The sequence below is a fragment of the Lithobates pipiens genome, unplaced genomic scaffold, assembly GCF_037356315.1.
Source record: "Lithobates pipiens isolate NorthernLeopardFrog02 unplaced genomic scaffold, aLitPip1_a1.2 Scaffold_8, whole genome shotgun sequence".
Lineage (NCBI taxonomy): Eukaryota > Metazoa > Chordata > Amphibia > Anura > Ranidae > Lithobates > Lithobates pipiens.
This window is the reverse complement of record NW_027507903.1, coordinates 687,742,591-687,755,726: the sequence shown is the minus strand read 5'-3', so window position 1 is coordinate 687,755,726 and position 13,136 is coordinate 687,742,591. Positions and strand designations below refer to the sequence as shown.

General features: G+C 43.3%; 1 protein-coding gene across 5 annotated transcripts in view; it reads left to right on the top strand.

The window, feature by feature from the left end:
* LOC143963515 (NACHT, LRR and PYD domains-containing protein 3-like) overlaps window positions 1-13,136 on the top strand; it is a 182,835-nt gene that overhangs the window by 15,961 nt on the left and 153,738 nt on the right. The window contains exon 1 of one of the 5 annotated variants that reach the window (XM_077473169.1): window positions 1,541-1,561. The exons of the other annotated variants lie outside the window; for them this stretch is intronic. The gene's annotated coding sequence lies outside the window, so the exon portion shown is untranslated. Of the gene's footprint in view, window positions 1-1,540; window positions 1,562-13,136 lie in introns of those variants that run through there. 5 annotated transcript variants of the gene reach the window in all.

The following is a 13,136-nucleotide window of genomic DNA, read 5'->3' as shown; positions in this document are numbered from 1 at the left end:
GGGTGGAGCTGGGCTCTTGTTCATGTTAAAGCATGTGCCTTGAATTGTGTATAAAGTTACAATGTTGGTCTTTAATAAATTCATTCCTACTACAGCAGAGACAGAGTGCGTCTCGTCTTTTTGCCAGAGGGGTCGGCTCCTATAGGAAAGGGTCGTTTAGCTGTGGATATTGGTAGCGAGTGGATGTGTGTCCAGAAGAGGGAACATCGTAAACGGCGTTAACCCCCTTTACATTAGGGGAGCCGTTACAACATAGGTCATGTCTGCCATGGGGACCATGATCTTCACCAAACCAAGCAGTTTTTCCAGCGCTGCCTTCCTCTTTCTTAGGTCCTTATAAAAGGGGTTGTTCATCTGCCACAGGCAGGGCAGCTCCCTGAGCATATCAACAATTAGCTCCATAAAATGTGTTTCCTTGAAGGGATCCATCTTGTCTGCAAGACACAACACAAGACAAACCCTAATAATGTCAGGCTAAACTCTCCTAATCTTGTCCCAACATAGGCCTATATAGAAGCAGTATAGGTTAGTGATGTACCAAGTTAAAATTGTACCTTTGTGTGAACGATCGGCGTGTCAGCTCCTAACTCTGCTCACAGATCGTATGTACAACACACGCATGTTGCGTTTTATATACAGTGTGTATGTATGAAACTCTGCCTGCCCCTGATGTTCTTTCTAGACTATTCCCCACCCCTTCTCTCTTGGCGCAGTGGGGAGAGCACATGGCGGAGACACAGCAGGTGCACACTAATAATTCCACTAACGAGGAGGAGGGCGAGGAAAGCCCAGATCCTGAAACGTCCCGATCCTGGAGAAGAAGATTTAAGGCCTCAAATATGTCTTTTGGAGAGATGTTGGAGACGGTGGACATATTGAAGAGGAACGACTATGATGGGAAGTATGAACCTTACCCAAACCCAAATATCAGAAAGGCCAAGATCATGACTAAAGTTGAGAAGAGTCTGCAGAAGTATTTTGGGGTACGATGATCCAAGGATCAACTGAGAAAACGCTGGTCAGACCTGAAACTGAGGAAGCATGATCAGTACAGAAGGATCAAGCGAGTTCTTCAAAAAGTAAGTAGTTGTCGTGTGTTCATATTATTATTATTGCTTGCATACTGCTCCATGTGCTTTGATTTAATGTTGTACAGTTTAAAATGGCCACTTTCATGTTCATGGGTTCAATCGTTCGTAATAAACATCGTTCGTTAGCCCACTCTAAAAATAATGTGTTTTGCCAAGTTGCATTTGACTATATTTGTTCACACTGCAGGTAAGTATTCCAGCTTTAGAAAGTGTCAAAAATAATGTTTTCACATTTGAACTCTGCCAAAAAACACAATTGTACGACACTTCCAAGCAATGTTTCATATTCCTATTTCTGCCCTCAAATATCTGTGTGCTAAGTATTCCTTTTTTACATTCTCATAGGGGAGAGAAGACTTGGGATGTCTGAGGACACCAGGGACCCCACACCTCCCAAAGAAGGGGAAATACCAACACCAGAAGCAGGGAAGGAGAGATTGTCGAAATTTGCGAAATTGTCACCACAACAGGTGAGTGTCGGAGACCACAGCTTCAGGTAAGCTAATCAATGTATGTCTGCATATTTATAATACATGGTGTGTTTTTATTGGTTTATTTTTAGGTGATGTGGATGTTGTGGAAGAAGAATCGCATTTTACCAGTGAAAGTGCCCAGATCCTCATTGGGGAGATAATGGGGTGCAATCACGATTTAGAGAATATCCAGAAAAACATCAATGATGTTCAACAAAAAATGAAGAACATCATTGATGTTTTAGGGAGAGTCTGAAACTCCCAAAACTAGCTAGCATCCATTTTAAATTTTCAAAAACACTTTTATATTTTTAGAAAAGCCAAATTTGGAAGATGCGCACAGTGTGTCAAGATGTGCTATCTCCCATCATGGGGGATCAATGTACACGTTTTGTGGGTGCAGCCTCTTCCTTGCTACTAAAGTGGCTGAGATGAAGGGGTTGCATCCCCAAAACACATACATTGATAACCCATGATGGGAGATAGCACATGTTGACATTAGGCCGCGTACACACGGGCGGACTGTTCGCCCAACTTTGTCCACTGAACAGTGTTTCAGCGGACAGTCCGCTCGTGTGTGGGCTTCAGCGGACAGTTTCAGCGGACAGTCTGACGAACAAAGTTTTTCGGAATTCCCGTAAGACAGTCCGCAGAAACTTGGTTTGAGCGGACAGTCCGCTCGTGTGTAGGCTTGTTCGACAAACTAAGTCTCGCGCATGCTCAGAAAGAATTTACACGGCGAAGGTTGCATTGCAGTGTATAGGACGTCGTTTTTCTAGTCCCGTCGTACGTGCTGTACACGTCATCACGCACGCTTTCAGCGGACTGTTCGTTCATCGTGTGTGGTCAAGTCCGTTCATGCAAATTTTGAGCGGACTGTTTGTCGTACTGTTTGACGAACAAAGTTGGGCGAACAGTCCGCCCGTGTGTACGCGGCCATAGGCATGGGATCAGGAAGAAACTGGCCACTTTTTGATTCTCAATTTGTGTGCATCTTCCAAATTTGGCTTTTCCAGGGGTGTCACCCCATCTGATGAAGGCAATATCAGCACAGTTTGTACATACTCATGTCTGATATTGTCTTCACTTTTCAAAGTTGAACTTTGTAAGTTCCTGTGTTCTGTATTTTATGCTTTGATACATGCCTATTTACACAAAAACGCAAGTTATAAAAATCTTACTCAAAATAATGTTATATACACCAAATATGTTGGTTTGTTGTAAAACCCTTTTCTAAACGCACATGTGAATGTGCTTTGAGTGAAAAGTTAAATTATCAACAATGTGTGGCTTCCTTTTTCAATGTGCAAAAGCAATATTTGTAGTAAAGTTGTTGTTTTCTGTGGCAATGGGTGTTATTTACTAAAGGCAAATCCACTTTGCACTCCAAGTGCAGTTTCAGGTGCACTTTTGCAGTGCACTTGTAGTGCATAGTGGATTTGCCTTTAGTAAATAACACCCACAGTGACGTTTAAATTTCCCCAATCATGCCATTTTCATGACCCCACATATTTCTGCCATGGTGCTGAAAATTAGCAATATTTTTGTCATTAATGCACTACATACATTATCAACAAAAACGAGGTGTGTGTGTAGCAGACCCACAACATAATAAGATTATCTGAAGAAGAGACTGTCACCTCATCTTACTCAGAACTTGGGCTTGCACTGTTGTAGAAAAAGGGCCAAAAAACAGCAAAAATACCTAGGAGACACCTAAAACAAAGCCAAGCAGTAGATAAAAAAAAGATTATTGCAGTTTCAAAGAAAAATGTATTTAAAAAATGCCTCTCAGACATTGTCTAGCATATCAATGGTCCCCCTACCCACAAAGTACTCCATGTATTGGTTTCTGACCTCGTGGGTGCTTTGGGGGGGCAAGCCAGGACGAGCAGCTTCAAGGGCCGTGAGGTTGACATTTTCCGGCAAGTCTGCATCAGGGCCAACTGAGGCCACATAGTTTGCTGAATGTTTTTTGAAAAAATTGTGCAGAACACAGCAGGCAAGCACAATGTGATTTAGTTTATATTCCGCCATGTGTATTGGCATCAAAAATGGGCGGAACCAGCTGGCCATTATCCCGAAAGTGTTCTCCATGACTCTTCTGGCTCTGGCCAGCCGCACATTAAAGATCCTCTGATCCAGGGTGAGGGTCCTCATCGGGAAAGGCCACATCAGATGGTTTGCAGAGCAAATGCCTCATCCGCGACGAAAACAAATGGGAGTCCTTCTACATTCTCCTCTGGAGGTGGCAAGCCCAGACTGCCACTCTGGAGACGCCAGTTGAATTACGTCCATGCGAACACTCCACCATCCGACATACGGCCATTTTTCGCCACGTCCACATACATACATCGCTGACACCACCGCCAACATCACAATAATATTATACCCCTTGTAATTATAATAGTAGGACCCTGAACTGGGGGGTGGGATGATGCGGACGTGTTTCCCATCAATTACACCTCCACAATTGGGAAAGTCCCAACGGCTGGCAAAGTGGGAGGCCACAGTCTGCCATTCCTGTGGTGTTGAAGGAAACTGTGGAGTGAAACAAGAAGAAAAAATAGTAATTTTGCACATCAACATTGCAAGCAGATTAGACACAAACATTTTTTGGACAATATCAGTATAACATTTTTGGAAATGACTATTTAAAGCCTAAAGTATGAGGTCCCCTTATCAGATTCCTCACTCCCCCCCACCCCCCATCTGATGGCCCATTGCAAAAAATGAGGGGGGATGTTTTGGACAGGTAACCCTCTCCACTTCATTGAGAGCTGAATGCATAAATAATGTGTGATACTTTGGCCAGCCCCTCCTTACTTACACTATTGGCAGCCCACCGATCAGGTAATAAGTGTCATAATACAAAAAAGGAACAAATGGAAGCACATTTTGCTATTACCTATCAAGATAATAATAGGAGCAAAAAAAAACTTTAAACTGTAGCATTTGAAAGTATTTGAGGCAGGCCCTTGCACTACATGCTTTGGGGAATTCATCCATAAATCTGACCAGAAAAAAGGTAGGTATAGTGTGTATTAGGTTTGACAAAGTCAGCAGATAGAGGATTGCTATCAGCTGACCTAGCAATTGGGGGGAGGGGGGTTCCTAATGAGTTTGGCCCAACCCCAAAAAAAATTCTGGCACTCTGCATGAATTTAAGCACACGCATAACATTTGTACACATTTTAGTTGGTGTTTAGGGGAAAGCAATATTATGGAGCTGACAAAATACATTGCTAAGTGACTAGGCTATAGGTTTATGGCCCCAGAAGAGCATGCTGGGGAAGTTAGTAAGGGAAAATATGCATGAAGGAAAAAAAAGAACTTGAAAAGCTTCCAGCATGCAAGAGGACAAAGGGGCACAGCATATCAATTAGAGCATATTGCAATCATGGTAATTAGGGAATGAGGAAAGAAATACAACACATTAGCAAACATTAAATATATAGAATGTGATGTTAAAGGAGAAAACTTACCTTCATATAGTTCTACTGCAGGACCTGAATGATGGCAGAACAGGTCTCTGGAATAATCATTCCCAGAGCCTGGGAGGAGATGCCTGTCAAGAACTTGAGGTCCTGAAGACTTCTCCCTGTCGCCAAGTAGCGCAAGGTAGCGATGAGCCTCTGCTCATGAGTGATGGCTTGCCGCATGCAGGTATCCTGCCTGCTGATATAAGGGGACAGCAAAGCCAGCAGACTAGGAAAAATGGGGTCCATCATCCGGAGATAATTCCTGAAATCATCAGGATTATTCTCCCAGATCTCACAAAGTAAAGGCATGTGCGAGAACTGGTCACGCTGGCACAACCAATTCTTGGTCCACAAACTCCTCCTCGCCCTGTTCATGGACCGGACTTGTGTCAAAGCTAAAAGCCCAACACCAAGCCCCTGCACAACACGAACTCTACGACATGGCTTGAAAATGGTCGGCTGGTCAGAATGGAAAACAGAAAGCACCAATAAACAGCAAGGCCTGAAAGAACGAACTAAAAACCAGAAACAAGCAGACAATAAGCACTGAAAATCAAAGCGTACTATATACCAAGATATAGTCCACAATGACCAACAAATGCTAACTGACTACACGCACTGATAATCAGATACGCACTGACAAGCACAAACTGAAGATCAGTAACAATCTGAAGCACAAGTCTGAAAAGCGCGCATCGTCTCTAACCAAACTTCTACTAACATGCGATAAACACAAGATCAGCAGAAGGAGCCCAAGCGGTGCCGGACGTGGTGCTGAACTTCCCTTTTCTAGTTGCGTCATACGCGGCTTACGTCACTGCATTCTTGGCAACCAGAAATTCCGGCAACTTAGTCCAACCGTGTGTATGCAACACCACTTCCGGACCACTTCCGGACTAAATCCGTCTGAATTTATGCAATGGATTTGATTGTCGGAATGTCCGACCGTGTGTACAAGGGCTAACAGTTAAACATTGCAGTAGAAATCTGAGCCCTCTCCCTCCTCCCAGGAATTCATAGCTTTATACTTCAAAAGAGTTGTTATCTCACCCTAGAGAACCAGGATTATACCTGTGAAAACAACTGTCTGCCTGGCAGGATGTCCAGGCCTATTGTAAAACTGTCACCCTCTCAATCCAGAGAACCAACAGATACTGGTCGTTTTTGTCCGAATTTCGGGTATTTTTGTTATCGTTTTAACAAACAATAACGAACATGCAGAATCTGAAAACTGAAAGATCCAACATAAACAAATGCTTTATTTTCATTTTCGTTACAACAGTTCGATATAGATAGGAGATTTGACATGATGCTGATAATAGCGATCTGTGTCCATCAAACCTGTGGTTGAATGTGCCTAACCTTAACTCTATTAGTTCAAGATTATTCTACATAGAGAGAAAAGATTTGATATGAAGATTCGACGAAGCAATCGCCGCAAATGGACATTTTTGGTCACATGCTCTTCCCATAGGCTATAGAAGAATTCTAATGTTGGTTGACTAGTAATAATAATGAATAAATATAATTATTACTAGTGTCATACAACATCAGAATTCTACTATAGCTTGTAGGTGGAACATTCGACTGGAAATGTACGATTTCGGTGTCGTACAGTTTAGCTGCTCCGTCAAATCGTAGAACATTCAACAGACGCCATAAGCCTTCAATGACAGATTCAACCTTAATTATTTCAGATTTTCGGACGAATGCATTTTTTAACCACTTTAGCCCCGGACCAATTTTCAGCCTAAGGACCAGAGTTTTTTTTTTTACAATTTTGCACTGCACTGCTTTAACTGGTAATTGCGCGGTCATGCAATGTTGTACCCAAACAAAATTTGTGTCCTTTTCTTCCCACAAATAGAGATTTATTTTGATGGTATTTGATTGCCTCTGCGATTTTTATTTTTTGCGATATAAATGGAAAAAGACCGAAAATTTTGACAAAAAAAAATATATTTTCTACTTTTTGTTATAAGAAAAATCAAATAAACTCAATTTTAGTCATACATTTAGGGCAAAATTTATTCAGTCACATTTCTTTAGTAAAAAAAATTCAATAAGCGTATATTTATTGGTTTGCGCAAAAGTTATAACGTCTACAAACTAGAGTACATTTTCTGGAATTTAAACAGCTTTTAATTTATGACTGCCTATCTCATTTCTTGAGGTGCTAAAATGGCAGGGCAGTACAACCCCCCCCCCCCCCATATGACCCCATTTTGGAAAGTAGATACCCCAAGGAAAGTGCTGAGGAGCATGTTGAGCCCATAGAATATTTTTATTTTTTTGTCCCAAGTGATTAAATGACACAAAAAAAAAAAAGTTTACAAAAAGGTGTCACTAAATGATATATTGCTCACACATGCCATAGTTATATGTAGAATTGCACCCCAAAATATATTCTGCTGCTTCTCCTGAGTACGGGGATACCACATATGTGGGACTTTTTGGGAGTCTAGCTGCGTACGGCACCCCGAAAACCAATCACTGCCTTCAGGATTTCTAAGGGTGCAAATTTTTGATTTCCCTCCTCACTACCTATCAGTTTCGAAGGCCATAAAATGCCAAAATAGCACAAACCCCCCCCAAATGACCCCATTTTGAAAAGTAGACACCCCAAGCTATTTACTGAGAGGCATGTTGAGTCCATGAAATATTTTATATTTTGCCACAAGTTGCAGGAATATAAATTATTTTTTTTTTGCACAAAGTTGTCACTAAATGATATATTGCTCACACATGCTATGGGCATAAGTCAAATTACACCCCAAAATAAATTTTGCTGCTTCTCCCGAGTACGGGGATACCACATGTGGGGGACTTTTTGGGAGCCTAGCCACGTACGGGACCCCGAAAACCAAGCACTGCCTTCCGGATTTAAATATAAAATGCTACCAAAAAAAACTGTTGGCGATCGCAGGGATCAGGCCTGACTCTGCAATCGATGCAGTTATGTGTTTAGTGTTTTGTAAGTGACAGTGATCGATCGATACTGCACTTGGGTGGGCTGGGCGGAGGGGCAAAACGCAGGTGCTAGCAGGTATCTGGGCTGATCCTGCTAACAATCCTTTTTTTGGAACCCTAAACTGCTGGGGATGTTAGTATAGATCTGATCAGATCAGATATTGATCTGTTTAGATTCTATACCTCTACGGGAGGTTTATGCTTTGCGCGTGGGTGTTAGCGGTACTGGCACTAACCTAGCGCTGCCTGGGGCGACGCAGACCCTGACCCTAAAACCTAATTGATATCACCCGCGGGTGATCAGGGGGTTAAACCTTTATTGGGTAATAAATGGTGGGTGCCCTGATGCTATAAAAAGCAAACTAACTAACCAGAGTCACCTGTAACACTTATATGGTGATCAATGGTGAAAGGGTTAACTAGGGGCAATCAGGGGGTTCAAATTTTTATTAGGTAATATATGGGGGGTCCCTGGCGCTATATATAAAAAAACCTGATGGGGAACCTAAATAACTAACTGGCTAACCAGCGTCACCAGTGACACTTATACGGTGATCGCTGGTGAAAGGGTTAACTAGGGGCAATCAGGGGGTTAAAACCATTATTGGGTAGTATATGGGGGTACCTAGCGCTATAAAAACCTGGCGGTGAACCTAAAAAAAATAACTAGCTACCTAGCGACATTAGTGACACTAGTGACACTAATGCAGCGATCAGAAAAATGATCGCTTAGTGACACTGGAAAAAGGGGGTGAAAGGGTTAACTAGGGGCAATCAGGGGGTTACAACCATTATTGGGTAGTATATCGGGGTACCTAGCGCTACAAAAACCTGGCGGTGAACCTAAAAAAATAACTAGCTACTTAGCGGCACCAGTGACACTAATGCAGCGATCAGAAAAATGATCGCTTAGTGACACTGGCAAAAGGGGGTGAAAGGGTTAACTCTAAGGGCAATCAGGGGGTTAAACCTTTATTGGGGGGTGGTAAGGGGCTACCCTGGACCTAACACTAACTGCCCTGACACTTTTTACTTTTACAACTGACACTGCAGTGATCAGTAAATAAATGATCACTGCAATCAGTGACACTGTGACTGGGAGGGGGAGGGGGAGGGGGAGGGGGGGGACGGGGGGGTTTGTGTGCCTATGTGTGCCTACATGTCAGTGTAGTGTTGGTGCACACTTACTTTCAGTCTTCTCCTCGTAGTCCGGTCAAAAAGACCGCCCGAGGAGAATGACATCACTTCCTCCCTGCCTGTGTTTACTATACACAACGGGAGGAAGCTTCTCATTCGCCAGGAGCGATCGAGAGGGGATGGCCAGAAACCAACGGCCATCCCCTCATCCTGGATTGCTCCTGAAGCGAAATGGACTGCCGCATCCAGCGGGAGGGGGTCCGATCGGACCCCCCACCCGCTGGAAGGCAAGCACGTACATGTACGTGCTTGTGCCTGTACATGCCATTGTGATGACGTACATTGGCATGCGGCGGTCCTTAAGTGGTTAACGAAACAAAATAAATAAAGACCTATTTTGGACGAAAACAAAATTCTAAAACAAAATATTTCAGTGTCTACATGTCTAGTCGTAAATACCTTAATGCAAATAAATCTTAAACAGTTGGGATAGTTCTGAAATTTGAGCATGTTTCATAACTTCCAAATTAATAATAGCACAGCCATAATATGAACATATTTAGTTTCCTCAGATAATTTGTAACATTTCAAGTCCAGACACCCCTATGTCAGATTATATGGGAAACCACTGGTACCCCTTATTCCTCCTAGCTAGGGATGAGCCGAACACCCCCGGGTTCGGTTCACACCAGAACATATCGAACAGGCAAAAAATTCTGAAGAACACACGAACACCGTTAAAGTCTATGGGACAGGAACATGAAAAATTAAAAGTTATTGTCATAAAAAGTGTTTGTGTACCTGGGTCCTGCCCCAGGTGACAGTTATCAATACAACATTTTTTTTTTAAATGTCAGGTTTTTTTCGGGAGCAGTGATTCTTTTAATGCTTAAAGTGAAACAATAAAAATGAAATATTCCTTCAAATATCGTGCCTGGGGGGTGTCTATCGTATGCCTGTAAAGTGGCGCAGTTTTCCCATGTTTAGAACAATCCTACAGCAAAATTACATTTCTAGATAAAAATTGTCATTTGAAACTGATCGCGGCTGTAATGAATTGTCGGGTCTCGACAATATAGATAAAATTCATGAAAAAAAGAGCATGGTTTGCCCCAGTCCATTACCAGACTCTTTGGGTCTGGTATGTATATTAAGAGAAACCCCAAACCAAACTGTAAAACAAAATGGCGTGGGGTCCCCCTAAAATCCATACCAGGCCCTTCAGATCTGATATGGAAATTAAGGGAACCCTGCTCCAAATAAAAAAAAAATGGCGTAGGGTCCCCCCAAAATCCATACCAGACCCTTATCCAAGCACGCAACCTGGCAGGCTGCAGGAAAAGAGGGAGGACGAGAGAGCACCCCCTCCTGAACCATACCAGGCCACATACCCTCAACATGGGGAGGGTACATTGGAATAGCCCCCAAAGCACCTTGTCCCCATGTTGATGCAAACAAGGGCCTCATCCCCACAACCCTTGCCCGGTGGTTGTGGGAGTATGCGGGCGGCTTATCAGAATCTAGAAGCCCCCTTTAACAAGGGGACCCCCAGATCCCGGCCCCCCTATGGAAATTGGTAATGGGGTAAATTGTACCCCTCCCATTTTACAAAAAAGTGTCAAAAATTGTAAAAAAGACAAGTCCTTTATTAACCACTTAACAACCGCCCATTGCCGATTAACGGCTTCAGGGCGGTTGTTTAACTCTGAGAGGCCGTTAATTAACGGCCTCCCAGAATTCTGCTCTCGTGCGCCCCCTGGGGCGCGCACACGAGAGCATCCGTGACCGCTGGGTCCAGTGGACCCGGCGCATCACAAATCACGGTAAACGGCCGCTCATCGCGGCCGTTTACCACGTGATCGCTCCGTCAAATGACGGAGTGATCACTTGTAAACAAGCCGGCGTCATACCGATCGGTACAGCGGAGGGGGAAGAGATCGGTGTCAGCAGCGATGTGAGCTGCATCTGCAGTGCCCACATCGCTGCTCACCAAAAATTAACCCCTCAAATCCCTGCAAATACTCTGAATTACTCTGCAATTCCCTGCAAATACTCTGCATTACTCTGCAATTCCCTGCAAATACTCTGCATTACTCTGCAATTCCCTGCAAATACTCTGCATTACTCTGCAATTCCCTGCAAATACTCTGCATTACTCTGCAATTCCCTACAAATACTCTGCATTACTCTGCAATTCCCTGCAAATACTCTGCAATTCCCTGCAAATACTCTGCAATGCCCTGCAACACTCTGCATTGCCCTGCAACACTCTGCATTGCCCTGCAACACTCTGCATTGCCCTGCAACACTCCGCAATGCCCTGCAACACTCCGCAATGCCCTGCAACACTCCGCAACGCTCTGCAATACCCTGCAACACTCTGCAACACTCTGCAACACCCGCCAATACCCTGCAACACTCTGCAATGCTCTGCAACCCCCGCCGATACCCTGCAACACTCTGCAATGCTCTGCAACCCCCGCCGATACCCTGCAACACTCTGCAATGCTCTGCAACCCCCGCCGATACCCTGCAACACTCTGCAATGCTCTGCAACACCCGCCAATACCCTGCAACACTCTGCAATGCTCTGCAACACCCGCCAATACCCTGCAATGCTCTGCAACGCAGTACTCTGAAACACCATGCTCTGAGATACCCAGCCATAGTCGGTGATACCCTGCAATACCCAGCCATAGACATCTCCCGCCGCCCTCCGCCCTCCGGTGCTTCTACCGAATCGCTAATACGATCAAAGCCAGAATCTTTTTTTTTTTTCAGGCTTCCCAGCTTAGAGGTGAGATGTGGGTCTTATTGACCCCACATCTCACTGTAAAGAGGACCTGTCATGCCATATTCCTATTACAAGGGATGTTTACATTCCTTGTAATAGGAATAAAAGTGATCAAAAAAATTATTTTTGGGGAAAAAAAATGTCAAACTAAAATAAATAAAGTAAAATGAACAATAAAAAAAATGTTTTTTTTTAAAGCGCCCCTGTCCCCATGTGCTCGCATGCAGAAGCAAACGCATGCGTAAGTCCCGCCCACATATGAAAACGGTGTTCAAACCACACATGTGAGGTATCGCTGCGAACATTAGAGCGAGAGAAATAATTCTAGCCCTAGACCTCCTCTGTAACTCAAAACATATAACCAGTAAAAAAAATGTAAATCGTCGCCTATGGGGATTTTTAAGTAGCGACGTTTGCCGCCATTCCACGAGCGTGTGCAATTTTGAAGAGTGACATATTAGGTATCTATTTACTCAGCGTAACTTCATCTTTCACATTATGCAAAAATTGGGCTAACTTTACTGTGTTTTTTTTTTTTTAAGCACAAAACTGTTTTTTTTCCAAAAAAAAGCATTCGAAAAATTACTGCGCAGATACCGTGCGAGATAAAAAGTTGCAAAGACCACCATTGTATTCTCCAGGGTGTTTGCTAAAAAAACATATATAATGTTTTGGAGTTCTATGTAATTTTCTAGCAAATAAATGATGATTTTTACATGTAGGAGAGAAATGTCAGAATTGTCCTGGGTGCTCCAGAACACCTGATGGCGCTCCATGCATGTTGGGCCTCTGTATGTGGCCACGCTGTGTAAAAGTCTCACACATGTGGTATCGCCGTACTCGGGAGTAATAGCAGAATGTGTTTTGGGGTGTAATTTGTGGTATGCATATGCTGTGTGTGAGAAATAACCTGATAATATGACAATTTTGTGAAAAAAAAAAAAAAAAGTAAAAAGAATCTTGATTTTGCAAAGAATTGTGGGAAAAAATGACAACTTCAAAAAACTCATCATGCCTCTTACTAAATACCTTGGAATGTCTTCTTTCCAAAAAGGGGTCATTTGGGGGGTATTTGTACTTTTCTGGCATGTTAGGGTCTCAAGAATTGAAATAGGCCGTCAGTCCTTCAGGTGTGATCAATTTTCAGATATTGGCACCATAGCTTGTGGACTCTATAACTTTCACAAAG